General features: G+C 38.9%; 1 long non-coding RNA gene across 1 annotated transcript; it reads left to right on the top strand.

The window, feature by feature from the left end:
* Positions 1 to 6664: 6664 nt before the first annotated feature.
* Positions 6665 to 9050, top strand: LOC141594643 (uncharacterized). Its single transcript, XR_012522226.1, has 3 exons — positions 6665 to 6785; positions 6886 to 6993; positions 8712 to 9050. It is a non-coding gene; the product is annotated as an uncharacterized LOC141594643 (long non-coding RNA).
* The last annotated feature ends 3286 nt before the right edge of the window (positions 9051 to 12336 follow it).

The following is a 12336-nucleotide window of genomic DNA, read 5'->3' as shown; positions in this document are numbered from 1 at the left end:
AATTAAAGTAATAAAATAGGTCAGATTAGGAGCGATATTACGATTATTAGTTAATTAAACACGTAATTAGAAACTATGTCAAAGCGAGAAAGAGTTCGGGGACAGAAATCATGGCGCAACATCTGTTGTGTCCCTTGGAAGAGGCGCAACTCCTCATGCGTTTGTTCTTGGGTTGAGTTCTGTCTGTGAAGTCAGAACCGTAGTTCGTTAACGTTTATTGATAAGTTTTAATGTCTATTATTAATTGGGAATTCGAGTAAAAGTGATTTAGCAGATTATGTACATCTATAACTGTCATAAAAGCGATAAAAGCGGATTAAAACGAATTAAAACGAGTTAGATTGATTTACGGCGTCGGAGTTGATTTATTTACTAAACTTGGACTTAAGACGATTGGAAAACGAAACAAAACAGAATATGAAAAGGTATGTGTAACACCCCCATACTCCAAGTGCCTTACCAGGACCACTTAAGGCATGAAAGTGCTACCATCTCGGTTACCCGAGGCAATGATACTCAAATAGACAATAACGAAACGTATTTAAATGATAATAAAGTTTAAGCTAGTGATACAAACCAAACTCCAAAAATTGTTAAAAGGAAATACAAGGTCCTCAAAACTGTCAACTACTAAACAACTACAAAATGTTCGACACAGCGGAAGACTTCTAAAACTGCAACGTGATGACTCATCCCAGCTATCCCATGCGCATCGTCTCATACCTGCTCAATAACTGCTCACCACCCCCGAATGGATCACCACAGACATTTAAACGGGGTCAGTACTAGTTACACAACACAAATCACAATAAAACAAATGTCAAACAGCTCAATCGTCACATCAACCCCAGTCTCCATAATTAATCTCCACATCATTGACTACACACTAAAGTGTGTAGCTCTGCCAGAGTACCCATCGCAACATGTTACTCCACACCGCCAGTGGGGGACCGCAGCCGTTCCCACCTAAGCCCCGCTCATCTCCATTGAGCGATAAACCCAAATCCATTAATGTGCACATCCCTTCTGTGGCGGGTTCCACAGAAGGCGAATAATGGGCGTGAAGCCACTCCCGCAAGTGACTCCACTCAGCCAGGGACGCATCCCGATGAACACAGACAGATAAACAATAACCATAACACCAAAATCAACAGCCGTCTGAATCAATCAACAATCACTATCTACAGCACAATCACCACACATATCATGTAACTAATACTGAGTAGGGAAAACCCTACCTGGAATGCAACACAAACAGCAGACGATCTAGCAGCTGTCTCAAAATCTTTCTTCTACGAATCCTCCTCCTATTTACATAATCATACAATCACTACTAACACAACAAATCATACAAACCCCCAATTCCCAAATTAGGGTTTAAACAAAGTCAACCAAATGCTATAAAAATGGTACGTGGATCTTACCCTTGACGCAAGGATCACAAGGATGCAAAGAACGATGAAATCCGACCTCTCAAGCTCCGGGATTTGTCAATAACACGGATGATGCGAAGAACGTAGGTTGAATCTCCTTTTCAATGTGATTAGGTTTGTATAAGTGTATTATGAAGGTGACGGAAAGATTTATATATTAATCCGTGTTATTAACAAAACCCGTCTAATTATCACCCGTCAACCAAGCTACTCGATCGAGTGCCAAGGCTACTCGATCGAGTACCCTACAGACAGAACACTGTTTCGTTTACCAAAACATACTTACTCGACAAAGTAAGCCCCACTCGATAGAGTACCCAAAGACTCATAAAACCGTAGTATTACAGTCTTCCCTCCTTAAAAGGAACTTCGTCCCCGACGTTCAACCCATACATAAAAACAAACATACTAACTCGATCAAGACACAACAACGCAACTAAGAACTCAAAACAAAACCCCAACCTATAAAACATGAACTCTTAACACCAACTCCACCAACTATTCCTACCTCCACAACATGGCTCACGATATCGTATCAACTACATCATAGACTCTCCCGACACTAACTCCATACACTACCAACTACCATCCACTAACGCTGCTAGCTCCGTTTCACTAACATATTATCCACTAGAAAATCCAATATCAAGACACTCATAAACATCAAACGGAATGTTACATTCTACCACCCTTAAAAGGAACTTCGTACTCGAAGTTTACTCACACTCATAAACATCATCATCCAACTGCTAAAACTACCGAACTCATAATCATCATCATCCAACTGTCAACACTATCGAAATATTCTCTCATTCCTAAACCTCGAACTACTACAAGTACGGCCATGACCTTTTAACAAAATCAACCACAACAAAGATCCATCCTTTATGCTACACCAACACTCTACTTCCAAATACACTACAACATGCACAACGATGAAACTCTCTTAATCGCATCCTACTCCTCTTAAGATAAATGTTACGTCCTCGTAACTCACTAATACTAAATCCTTAACTATATCTTCTCACTATCCTCATCACTACCGCATGTCAAAGATAACCGCCTATAATCTAAACACCCACCATTCCTATATCCAAGGCTCTCTTACTTAAACAGTTCTCATACCTCAATTCACTCGGCACACCACCTAACTTATACCACAAAATCTTCGGCTAACCAAAACTTCAACTGTTCCCTATTACCGCCAAAACGACATAGCCCTCTATAAATGCATCTATCTCCATACTCATAACTCACGATCCACAATTATTACACACACTCACACTAGATCCTCAAGTTCTTTTCTTTCATTACCGCAAAACTCATCCATAACTTAAGATGACACTAATTCCCAACACCCTACACTCACTGTCCCAAAATCTGATTATGAACCACCTGCAGCGTCCAAATCAGTATAACACATGTTCCACAAATCACTTGCCATGACTATGTCTACCGATTCCTCATCTTAAGACAAGATCAAAATTACTGTAACAACCTCTCGCAACTGTGTCCCATCAACAGGAAATCACTATACCATGACAACAACAAAACATACACAACTCTCTTCCATATCATACTCTACCCTCACACCCAAGCTGAAACTGGTAAGAAACATCAACAAACAAAACAACAGTCTACATCTTCAACCAAAACTCACAAGGAACAGCAGCAAACAAAACAACAATCTATGTATAACTGCTATGTACTTTCGAAAACTCGTATCATAATCATCCCGCCTACTCCACCACAACCGGTGACGGCATCACAACACCGTCACCAACAACCTAACCGCAGCGCGAAAATTCCCGCATCACAACACGAAGTACCGTGCCCGGATCACCACCCGAGGCACCACAACCACACCGATAGACATCACAACTTACACAATCCCATAAACACTGACTCAGCATAACTTCTCAGACAAGAAAAACTGTAACACCCCCATACTCCAAGTGCCTTACCAGGACCACTCAGGTATGAAGACATTACCATCTCGGTTACCCGAGGCAATGATAATCAAATAAACAATGAAGAATCAACATATAAATATAAATACTTAGTGAAGAGTTACAATTCTCAAAACCAAACCAAAAGTGTGATACATGTTCTCAACTGACTGTTCTAACTGAAATGTAAATAAACTAACAAGCTACAGCGGAAGACTCCTATCATCATGTCGTGGCGATCCCAGCTATCCCAGTACTCATCTCATACCTGCTTAATATCTGCTCACCATCCCCGAATGGATCACCGCAGGTTTACAAAACAACACCAGGGTCAGTACTAATCACACAATTCAATATATATATATCAACAATAAGATAGACAGACAACTTAACTGTCACACACACACAACCAATTCCAATCATCTCAATCATCGATCGTCCTTTGGACCAGCCCACAGCGATGGGGGACCGCAGCCGTACCCACCAAATCCCCGCTCCACATAGTGAGCGATAACCCTGTCCATTAATGTGCACATCCCTTCTGTGGTGGGTTCCACAGAAGGCGAAACTAGGGCGTGAAGCCACTCCCGCAAGTGACCCCACTCAGCCGAGGACACGCCTCGAGAACCACAGACAGCAATCACAATCACAATCACAACCGTCACAATACAATTACTATATTATTCAATCAACCACAACACATCAACAATCATCCCATTATGGGACTAATACTGAGTAGGAAATCCTACCTGGTAAGCACACAATCAGACGGTCTCTACTGCTGAATCAAAAAGCTTCCTCTATGAACCCTCCTCATATCATACAACATATAAAGGCTACCAAATCACATACTACACATAAACCCCCAAATCTCTAAATTAGGGTTTAACCAAATCAAAGGAAAGACAATAAAAAGGGTACATAGATCTTACCCTCGACGCAAGGAACTCAACGGTATAACCAACGACGAGAACTGACCCTCCAAACTCCGGGGATTGCTAATTATGCGATTAGGATGAAGAACTTGCTTGCTTTCTCTCTTAAACAGTAATTTAGGTTTTGCAAAAGTGATTTAGAATAATGACGACAAAGCTTATATACCTTAATCGAATAATTAACAAAATCCGAGAAAACTCCCCGTAAAACCGGCTACTCGATCGAGTACCCGAGGTACTCGATCGAGTACCCCCTTACTCGATCGAGTGCCCCAGCTACTCGATCGAGTACCCAACAGGTCAGAAACTTTTCTAAAACGCAACTTACCCTTACTCGACAGAGTAAGACCTACTCGATAGAGTACCCCAAGACTTATAAATACGGAGTATTACAGTCTTCCCTCCTTAAAAGGAACTTCGTCCCCGAAGTTCAAACCACTACTAAACAAAGGTACTCCCATAACATTCCCGACTCAACAACCAAACAAAATTCAACATAAAACATGTTACTAACCCAACTCATCCCGACAAACATACCGACACAACATATAAAAGGGTATAAAACTCCTAAAAACTGTTCGCGATCATCTCCTACCCCCCTAAAAGAAACAAGGTTACGTCCCCGTAACCATACATACCTGATCAAAAAGGAAAGAGTAACGCTCTTTCATAGCCTCCTCTGGCTCCCATGTAGCTTCCTCGGTCTCGTGGTTAGACCAAAGGATCTTAAGCAAAACTGTCCCACCACTCCTAGTCTTTCTAACCTTTCGGTCAAGAATCTGCTTCGGCACCTCAAGGTATGATAAGGACTCATCTAGCTCTAAGCTCTCTGCCTCTAACACATGTGACGGGTCACTCACATACTTCCGCATGGTGCGATACATGAAACACATTATGCACTCTCTCTAATAAATTTGGTAAAGCCGGACGATAAGCAACTTCCCAACTCGCTCTAAAATCTCATAAGGCCCTATAAACTTCTGACTTAGCTTGCCTTTCTTCCCAAATCTTATAACCCCACGCATAGGAGACACTTTCAAAAGAACCTTGTCCCCAACTTGAAACTCTATGTCCCGGCGATGTAGATCCGCATAACTCTTTTGTCGATCTGTTGCTCTCATCCGTTCCCCGATCATCTTAACTGTTCCACCATCTCATGCACCATCTCGGTCCTAAAACCCGCCTCAAAGACTATCTTTCCAACAGATTGGACTCCTACATCTCCTCCCATACAAAGCCTCAAATGGTGTCATACCAATACTAGTGTGATAGCTGTTATTGTAAGAAAATTCTATCAAGTCCAACCTCTGTTCCCAGCTACCACCAAAGTCCATCACACAAGCTCGCAACATATCCTCAAGAGTATTAATTGTTTCTCTCGTCTGTCTGTCGCGCAGGATGAAATGCTGTACTCATCTTCAAAGTTGTTCCCAACGATTCCTGCAACTCCTTCCAAAACCTCGATATAAACCTCGCATCTCTGTCAGACACTATGTCCTTAGGGACTCCATGTAACTTAAGCACCTTCTTTCGATAGGCCATAGCCAGTTGTGCCTTAGTCCATGTATCTTTCATTGGAACAAAGTGAGCTGACTTGGTCAGTCGATCCACTATTACCCAGATCATGTTGTTACCTTGTTGACTCTTTGGTAAACCCATAATGAAATCCATGGAAATGGATTCCCACTTCCACTCAGGTACCTCTAAAGACTGAATCTTCCCTTGTGGTCGTCGCTGTTCCCCTTTAACTCTTTGGCATGTCAAACAACGGGACACAAACTCAGCTGTCTCTTTCTTCATCCCAGGCCACCAAGACGGTTTCTTCAAATCCTTGTATAGCTTGTCTCCACCTGGATGAACTGAATATTGTAACGCCCCGTAAATTTCGGACCGTTAATATATTTCGGAAATAATTTATTAATCAAATAAAATTTGATATTTAAGGTAATTAAAGTAAAAATAATTCAAAGAAATATAATTTTATTATATTTTGAAGAAAAGTATTTATTTTGATAGTTTTGAAATGTTTAAAAATAGTTTAAACCGTGTAAAATCTTTTATTTCGAAATAAGGGCGTATCGGGGGGAAAATGACAATTCGTTTGAACGTTGGGTAAACGAATTTGGAAATGGGTCGTATGAATACTCAATTTTATTGTAATCTCGTGTTTAAAGACTTTGGTCTTGACGGAATTTGCATTTGACTTACGGTTTTAATTATAATCGAAACGAGTCAAAACCGACTCGAAAAATCCCGACTCAATCCCTTTATTTCCTTTCCTTTTCCGCGGACACCTCCCTTCTCCTTCCTATCATTCTGATTTTTCTGTCCAACCACACCACCCCCTTCATCGTTCTTCTTTTTCCAAAAACCAAAAAAACACCATTTTCATCATAATTTCTTCGTTACTAGTCCGTTTTTCGCAAAATTTATATTTCCGGAATCCTCTCGACGAGATCTACAACCTAGTATGTTTTAATTTCAGTTTTCTTGAAGTTGTTTTAAGACGATTTTTGGGTATAATTTCGGTTTTGGTGACTTTTGTTGTGTTTTTGTTGTTTTTAATAGGTGAAGATTATGAGGATGATGTGGGGGACTCCTATGTAGTAGAGGATGATGGGTAGCTACTGTTTTTAGGGTTTTCTCAAGGGTTATGTTGCCTTTTTCTAGCTTAAGGTAACATATTTCGAGTTACTCGACGAAAGATCGTCACATGTTTTTGATTTTTGTATGTTTGGTGATTTTTACTTGAGTAGTAGTTTTCACATGATAAATTTGTTGTATGCATGTTTAATTTGTGCCTTTTGTTAGTTTAAATTATTAAAGTTGAATTGGGGACGATTAATTAATTTTCAGACGGTCTCTTACTAAACAAAAATGGAAAAATAAGGTGGTGTAGGGGACGGGTGGCAGGCCCGTGGCAGGCCCACGGCTGCCCGGGTTGGTCCGTGCTTGTTTCGCGGGTTTTCGTACAATATTGGTCATTTTAGGTTGAGTAATGTTATAACTAATATAAGTAACAAAGGGGTAGTATTTTGAATTGATTCATACTAGTAATAAAAGGTATGTTAATGATAAAACTATACTTATGTTAATAGTTATCACATGTTAGGATAGTTTACAAAATGAAATTGGAAATAATAGGCTCAGAATGAATTGTATAGCAATAATTGTAATGTTTTGTTGATTGTGCCGAAAACTGAGCGTTAATCCCTTTAACTGATGCGATGTCAGTTATTTGAGTGGTTGGTCAGCCGCAATTTGACCCATACCTGTCGCAGGGCTGGGGTTGCGGGTAAAAATTCGGTTGAATGAATTAGATAATCGGCCTTTTTCTTGTTTTAGGCCATTTATTATATTTTTGTTTCACATGTGTATTTAGTTGAATTTAATAGTTTCTTATATTGTAGAAACGGCCCTAGATTCCCTGAAGCCTTTAATATGGTTACTATTGTTAGAATTAGAAATTAGTATTGAATACTTATTGAGGATTCTGTTGGGATTTATATCTTTGTAAATAGACATTTATATAGCCTTTCACATGATAGAATGTTAGCATTTAGGTTGGTAAGTAGGACTTTTTGCCCTCTTAAGGTTAAGTGGGTGTCTTACTTGACTTGTGTGGTGAGTCTTGTGTGGTGTGGGCTAAAGTATTCAAGCCGGGACTAATTGTGACTAGGTCCTAGGTGAGTATTTCGGCCTTCATCATAGATAGGTCTTTATAGTCTCTGACGAGTATATGTTCACTTCTTGATAGCCTTTGTGTTTTCGACTAGTGGATTTATATCCAAGTTGGGGCATGACCTCGGTACTTATTTTGATAGTAAGTGGTCGGCTTAAGTACTAGCCAACCCTTCGGTGGTGTCCTTAGGGTGCTCACTTCACTTTGTTTTAAAAAAAGTTGTGGGTCTTGGGTGCGGTGGTGTGTATCCGCATGTCTAGGTCTGCTTGTGATTTTAGGCTAGGGTTGTGTTGTCTCTTGGCCATGTTTTCTTAATAGTAACCGCTGAGCCAAGATACCGGTTCGATTACCTTCCCTAGCTCGTGGTATAGACTCGAGTTACAAAGTGACTATTGACCGTACTAAGAACTTATGCCTGTCTTTGATATATTGCCCTTTCTTGTATGGTGATTTTATGAACTGTAATAGGTGAGATGTAAGCCGGTTACAGTTGATAAAGTTTGGATTACTATTTGTTATATGATTCACATGATAGTTTAGTTTGGTCAGTTTAGGGGTCATTTGCTAGGATACATGATAAGTAAATGGTTTATCAAATTGTTTACATGTTACACTACATGTACATTAATTTTGACGATTCGTGGCTGGGAGGACTCGAAGTTACTCCCCACTGAATTGTGGCTTTCGTGTTTGTATAAAATGCGATTGACAGGTTGTTGATGCTTTGTTGGGGGTCACAGACGAGCTAGTGAGCAAGGAACCTTGGACCTAGTTTGGTTTTCTTTTGTAGAAACCTTTAACTTTTGGTTTGTATATAATTTGAAGGGACATATGTCTCCCTTTTTCTATTTTGGGTTTGTATCATTCTACTTTCTATTTAGCTATGGCATGTAAATTAGTTTATCAGTTGTTGCAGGGTTTTTGACACTCTTCTTGAGTTGGAATTGGTTGTGAATGGTTTAGTTAGAAATTTTTTTGAAATTGCAGGTTTTTGGACTAGTTGAACCATTTACAAACATATCCTACCAGTTTTTCCGTAGAAATTACGCATTTAAGTAATTAGATAACGCTATATATCAAGGGTGTCACAGTATGGTGTGCAATGCCTATTGCTCCCAACGCACGTTTGTGCACCCCACTTAGAATCAATTGACCTTTAAATAATAAACTTGAGAGAAGGGTAGGATGGGTAGAATTAGGATTTTATGTGGTAGTCTGTTTGTGATTGCTAATTGTTAGGTACTAATTAATTTTCTTCTTTGAAAGATGGCTCTCCAATAGATGTAGATAATGCAATCTTACCTTAGTCTTCCAATCTCGTTGTTTATTCGTCTTTCAAATTCCTCTTCTCTCGCCTTGGTAACTACCTTTCAATTCTTTCTCCCGATTCATCTTAGGTTCGTTTTCTTCTTATAATAAAGTCCATGTGGACACCTTCCTTTTATTCCGCAGGATAGTTCCCTTGTTCAAGAGAACCCGGTTTTGAGAGAATGTTTTTAACTGGGCCTCGTACGTTGGGGTGAGTGAATGTATCATTGGAGGGCGTGGACGAGTTGAGAAATTGATTGTTTAAGGTTTGAGTTGTATAGGAGAATATAACTTGGGATCCTTTGGTTAATCCTGTTAGTTGTGCTTAATGTGTGAGTTTAGTGAGTTGAGAAATACCTTAGGATTTATGTCTTTTGAGAGCTTGTTTGTTATAGGTGTTTGAGCGTGGGTACTACCTTAGCACATAAGTTGAAATGAACCTAAGCTACTTCATTTGAGAGTCTCGATATTTCTTGTGGAGAATTAAAGGTATGATAGTTAGCCCTAATTCTTGGTAGGCCAAGATTAGGCCATGAAAGGAATACATTAGGACATGGACGTTGCTTAATGGATTGGTATCATACTTTGGAAATAGTTAGTTTGTTAAACCTTTTGAGTTGACCAAATCTAGTATAGAGTAGCCCTTATAGACCTTATTAATCATATCTGAATTTGGGAATTTTGGTGGAAAGTTGTTCGATGTAGTTCGTGAGTTCAAAGATGCGATTCTAATTCATGGTATCGGAGACTAGAAGTATTAAGTGGTGAGATGAGGGATTAAACAAGCCATGGTACTTGGGGATGACATAGCAAGTGAAGTTCGATGACGAGAATTGTAAAGGAGATACCTTGGGACTTGGATGGTAACAAATGAATTTGTGTGGTGAATTGATTTTGGCTCTTGGAACCAATTGAGTTGAGGAAAACCTACCATTGTGAGTCCTTGTTAATCCTATGATATGGTAGACTTTTGAGTCTTTGTTGAGCACCTTAGTGATGTAACAATATCATAGCAATCATAAGCTTTGAGGAGTGTTTGGGTTAAGCGGTAACCCTTTCATTATGCCGCTGTTGTTCTCCTCTCCTTCTCTTTAGCATTTGTTGAACCCTGTTTTTATGCCGAAGTTTACGTATCTTCTTCTTGCCCGAAATATCTTCTTAACTCGAGTACCTCTTATTTTTGTCAACCGTTATCTTTACGGCCTGACTCCTTAGTTTCCTAACTTGTCATGTTCATGCATCCTTCGAAAATATTTTACCGTTTCTCTATTCCGTTATAACTCCTTATCTACTTAGTATAGTTGGTACCTTGTTGACCATGTTTACAGAGTTAGTGGGATATGATTTGAGGATTTTTGTATTTTGATTTTTGTCGGGAATTAGTGTAGGAGTTTGTGTCTGTATTTGACCCTGCGATATGAGAGCTAGATTTTTGATGGAATTCTTATGATGGCAATGATGTAGTCTCCTTGCGAGATAAGGTTCGTGTGTTTTGGTGGTATAAGACCCACTTTGGTTTCAATTTGATGATGAGACTAATGGGATTAGTTTACCTGGGTGGAGTATTTCTATGGTTATTTTGGATATGTTTTGGGCATTGTCGTTCGGGGATTGTCGTTTGTCATTTGATCCTTACTTTACGGAATTGGGGATTGATAGTTAAGTTTGTGGATTGTTATTGTAAATTTGGACCTTATATTTAATCCTTTGAGGAATCTTTCTATTGGAATTGGAATATTATTGGGAAGTAGGATAGTGAACCTTGAGTAAACCGATCAGATGATTTGTGTGATGAACCCATTTATCTTATAGTTAGTGCTAATTATGGATTAGATAGTGCAACTTGTTGCTTGTGGGTTGGTTTCAAGCATGAATGCGTTTGAGAATATGGAATCTTGGTAAGGGTATAATATTGTTACTAGTTTCGACTTTGGATTTTGCGTTTGTTTGATGGAGAATACTGGTGGAAACATTTTGATTGGGAAACTGTTAAGTTATAATTGTAGAGGATAGGATTGTCTCAAGGATTAGCTTATGAGTAGACTTGTCGAGGAGTGGTTCAGAGGGCTCTTTGGATTAGTGTGGCCTTTGGTTGTTGCCCTGTTGATGTTCGGAGGACCTAGTAGGATGACTCTGTGGTTGGATAATTGAGTGAACCTTTCTCGATGTACCGATCTTCCTAATTTTGATCTCCGACAATTGTCATTCTTGCTATTATGGCTTGTTCCGTTGTGCTCGCCTTTATGGAACTCATTTGATCTCTTGAGTAAAGCGTCTTGTTCGTTGACATCTTTATTGACTTCATCCAAAAATTCCACCTGTAAAAGTTCAATTCCTTCTTGTCTGTTGGGTGTGAGTTCCCTATCGCGACTTGCACTTCTCATTCCCGAGTTGTTTTCCATCTTGCATAGATTCTATATAGTTTGAGTAAACTTTTGGTTCATTTACTTGGAGTAAATTTACAAATTGACCTTTTTCTATAACATTTGAACATGATTTCTCACTCTCTTTCAACCCTAGTGTTCGATTGGATATCTAAGCTATTTCTCGTTTTGTGTAATGATTCCTTTTCTTACTCTTTTCCCGAGTTACTAAGCCTTATTTAATCATAATTAGTAAAGATATTATTCTTATTATAGAGTTTTAAACTAAAAGTTTGAAAATGCTTGTATGATTTTCAATGGTTTTAACATTAGTGAATGTTGAATCTCGTTGTTGGTGACGTCCCAATTATGGGTTTTCTCATTTATTGGTGTAGAAATATTTTTATATCTTGATATGAATATGGATGTTCTTGTCTGATCAACAAGAGTATCACCGTTTCATTGAAAAGATACCTATATTTTATTATAACTATAATTTCTCCTTCTAAGTTTCGAGGACGAAACTTTTTAAAAGGAGGGGTGATTGTAACGCCCCGTAAATTTCGGACCGTTAATATATTTCGGAAATAATTTATTAATCAAATCAAATTTGATATTTAAGGTAATTAAAGTAAAAATAATTCAAAGAAATATAATTTTATTATA

This window comes from Silene latifolia, chromosome 8, assembly GCF_048544455.1.
Source record: "Silene latifolia isolate original U9 population chromosome 8, ASM4854445v1, whole genome shotgun sequence".
NCBI lineage: Eukaryota > Viridiplantae > Streptophyta > Magnoliopsida > Caryophyllales > Caryophyllaceae > Silene > Silene latifolia.
Note: the sequence above shows the minus strand (reverse complement) of the source record. Positions and strands in the feature narration are given on the sequence as shown.